The sequence below is a fragment of the Triticum aestivum genome, chromosome 5D, assembly GCF_018294505.1.
Source record: "Triticum aestivum cultivar Chinese Spring chromosome 5D, IWGSC CS RefSeq v2.1, whole genome shotgun sequence".
Lineage (NCBI taxonomy): Eukaryota > Viridiplantae > Streptophyta > Magnoliopsida > Poales > Poaceae > Triticum > Triticum aestivum.
The window spans coordinates 146,335,143-146,339,564 of record NC_057808.1 but is presented as its reverse complement, the minus strand read 5'-3'; positions in this window follow the sequence as shown (position 1 = coordinate 146,339,564).

Genomic DNA, 4,422 nt, shown 5'->3' with positions numbered 1-4,422 from the left:
AGTCCGTTTTGGCTCCACAAGGAGTCAAAACATTTGTGACGACCAGATGCTTCAAAGGATTATTTCATAGGGAACTTTTGGAGAACTTTTCTTAAGGAGTTCGTTCAGAAACTTGTATAGAATCTTTCTTAATGAGCACTCGACAAACGCATTTTGAGAACATACACAAAATCCCAGCTATGGCCCTAGTGCGTCATCATAACTGAGGTCTCTTGCATTTCCCTACAAGTAATCGGATCTCATATGGAGATGTTTAGTGAAGTAGAATGGAAAAAATCGAATGCAACTACACAAGAACTAGTCTGTAACTGTCGTTCGGAATCAGTTTTGCGCAGTGTTAACTGAAACATGGATATCTGACTCATTGGAGTCCGTTTTGGCTCCACAAGTAGTCAAAACGTTTGACGACCACATGCTTCAAAGGATTCTTTCATAGGGAACTTTTGGAGAACTTTTCTTAAGGAGTTCGTTCAAAAACTTGTATAGAAACTTTCTTAATGAGCACTCGACAAACGCATTTCGAGAACATACACAAAGTCCCAGCTATGGACCTAGTGCATCATCATAACTGAGGTCTCTTGCATTTCCCTACAAGTAATCGGATCTCATATGGAGATGTTTAGTGAACTAGAATGGAAAAAATCGAATGCAACTACACAAGAACTAGTGTGTAACTGTCGTTCGGAATCAGTTTTGCGCAGTGTTAACTGAAACATGGATATCTGACTCATACGGAGTCCGTTTTGGCTCCACAAATAGTCAAAATGTTTGTGACGACCAGATGCTTCAAAGTATTGTTTCATACGGAACTTTTGGAGAACTTTTCTTAAGGAGTTCGTTCAGAAACTTGTATAGAAACTTAATGAGCACTCGACAAACGCATTTCGAGAACATACACAAAGTCCCAGCTATGGACCTAGTGCGTCATCATAACTGAGGTCTCTTGCATTTCCCTACAAGTAATCCGATCTCATATGGAGATGTTTAGTGAAGTAGAATGGAAAAAATCGAATGCAACTACACAAGAACTAGTCTGTAACAGTCGTTCGGAATCAGTTTTGCGCAGTGTTAACTGAAACATGGAAATCTAACTCATACGGAGTCCATTTTGGCTCCACAAGTAGTCAAAACGTTTTTGGCGACCAGATGCTTCAAAGGATTCTTTCATAGGGAACTTTTGGAGAACTTTTCTTAAGGAGTTCATTCGGAAACTTGTATAGAAACTTTCTTACTGAGCACTCGACAAACGCATTTCGAGAACATACACAAAGTACCTGCTATGGACCTAGTGCATCATCATAACTGAGGTCTCTTGCATTTCCCTACAAGTAATCGGATCTCATATGGAGATATTAGTGAAGTAGACTGGAAAAAATCGAATGCAACTACGGAAGAACTAGTCTGTAACTGTCGTTCGGCATCAGTTTTGCGTAGTGTTAACTGAAACATGGATATCTGACTCATACGGAGTCCGTTTTGGCTCCACAAGTAGTCAAAACGTTTGTGACGACCAGATGCTTCAAAGGATTCTTTCATAGGGAACTTTTGGAGAACTTTTCTTTAGGAGTTCGTTCAGAAACTTGTATAGAAACTTTCTTAATGAGCACTCGACAAACACATTTCGAGAACATACACAAAGTCCCAGCTTGGACCTAGTGCATCATCATAACTGAGGTCTCTTGCATTTCCCTACAAGTAATCAGATCTCATATGGAGATGTTTAGTGAAGTAGAATGGAAAAAATCGAATGCAACTACACAAGAACTAGTCTGTAACTGTCGTTCGGAATCAGTTTTGCGCAGTGTTAACTGAAACATGGATATCTGACTCATACGGAGTCCGTTTTGGCTCCACAAGTAGTCAAAACGTTTGTGACGACCAGATGCTTCAAAGGATTCTTTCATAGGGAACTTTTGGAGAACTTTTCTTAAGAAGTTCATTCAGAAACTTGTATCGAAACTTTCTTAATGAGCACTCGACAAACGCATTTCGAGAACATACACAAAGTACCTGCTATGGACCTAGTGCATCATCATAACTGAGGTCTCTTGCATTTCCCTACAAGTAATGGGATCTCATATGTAGATGTTTAGTGAAGTAGAATGGAAAAAATCGAATGCAACTACACAAGAACTAGTGTGTAACTGTCGTTCGGAATCAGTTTTCCGCAGTGTTAACTGAAACATGGATATCTGACTCATACGGAGTCCGTTTTGGCTCCACAAGTAGTCAAAACGTTTGTGATGACCAGATGCTTCAAAGGATTCTGTCATAGGGAACTTTTGGAGAACTTTTCTTAAGGAGTTCGTTCAGAAACTTGTATAGAAACTTTCTTAATGATCACTCGACAAACGCATTTCGAAAATATACACAAAGTCGCAGCTATGGACCTAGTGCGTGATCATAACTGAGGTCTCTTGCATTTCCCTACAAGTAATCGGATCTCATATGGAGAATTTTAGTGAAGTAGAACGGAAAAAATCGAATGCAACTACACAACAACTAGTCTGTAACTATCGTTCGGAATCAGTTTTGCGCAGTGTTAACTGATAGATGGATATCTGACACATACGGAGTCCGTTTTGGCTCCACAAGTAGTCAAAACGTTTGTAACGACCAGATGCTTCACAGGATTATTTCATAGGGAACTTTTGGAGAACTTTTCTTAAGGAGTTCGTTCAGAAACTTGTATAGAAACTTTCTTAATGAGCACTCGACAAACGCATTTCGAGAACATACACAAAGTCCCAGCTAAGGACCTAGTGCATCATCATAACTGAGGTCTCTTGCATTTCCCTACAAGTAATCAGATCTCATATGGAGATGTTTAGTGAAGTAGAATGGAAAAAATCGAATGCAGCTACAGAACAACTAGTCTATAACTGTCGTTCGGAATCAGTTTTGCGCAGTGTTAACTGAAACATGGATATCTGACTCATACGGAGTCTGTTTTGGCTCCACAAGTAGTCAAAATGTTTGTGACGACCAGATGCTTCAAAGGATTCTTTCATAGGGAACTTTTAGAGAACTTTTCTTAAGGAGTTCGTTCAGAAACGTGTATAGAAACTTTCTTAATGAGCACTCGACAAACACATTTCGAGAACATACACAAAGTCCCAGCTATGGACCTAGTGCGTCATCATAACTGAGGTCTCTTGCATTTCCCTACAAGTAATCGGATCTCATATGGAGATGTTTAGTGAAGTAGAATGGAAAAAATCGAATGCAACTACACAAGAACTAGTCTGTAACTGTCGTTCGGAATCAGTTTTGCGCAGTGTTAACTGAAACTTGGATATCTGACTCATACGGAGTCCGTCTTGGCTCCACAAGTAGTCAAAACGTTTGTGACGACCAGATGCCTCAAAGGATGCTTTCATAGGGAACTTTTGGAGAACTTTCCTTAAGGAGTTCGTTCAGAAACTTGTATAGAAACTTTCTTAATGAGCACTCGACAAACGCATTTCGAGAACATACACAAAGTCCCAGCTATGGACCTAGAGCATCATCATAACTGAGGTCTCTTGCATTTCCCTACAAGTAATCGGATCTCATATGGAGATGTTTAGTGAAGTAGAATGGAAAAAATCGAATGCAACTACACAAGAACTAGTCTGTAACTGTCGTTCGGAATCAGTTTTCCGCAGTGTTAACTGAAACATGGATATGTGACTCATACGGAGTCCGTTTTGGCTCCACAAGTAGTCAAAACGTTTGTGATGACCAGATGCTTCAAAGGATTCTTTCATAGGGAACTTTTGGAGAACTTTTCTTAAGGAGTTCATTCAAAAACTTGTATAGAATCTTTCTTAATGAGCACTCGACAAACGCATTTCGAAAACATACACAAAGTCCCAGCTATGGACCTAGTGCGTGATCATAACTGAGGTCTCTTGCATTTCCCTACAAGTAATTGGATCTCATATGGAGAAGTTTAGTGAAGTAGAACGGAAAAAATCGAATGCAACTACACAACAACTAGTCTGTAACTATCGTTCGGAATCAGTTTTGCGCAGTGTTAACTGAAAGATGGATATCTGACACATACGGAGTCCGTTTTGGCTCCACAAGTAGTCAAAACGTTTGTAACGACCAGATGCTTCAAACGATTATTTCATAGGGAACTTTTGGAGAACTTTTCTTAAGGAGTTCGTTCAGAAACTTGTATAGAAACTTTCTTAATGAGCACTCGACAAACGCATTTTGAGAACATACACAAAGTCCCAGCTAAGGACCTAGTGCATCATCATAACTGAGGTCTCTTGCATTTCCCTACAAGTAATCGGATCTCATATGGAGATGTTTAGTGAAGTAGAATGGAAAAAATCGAATGCAGCTACAGAACAACTAGTCTATAACTGTCGTTCGGAATCAGTTTTGCGCAGTGTTAACTGAAACATGGATATCTGACTCATACGGAGT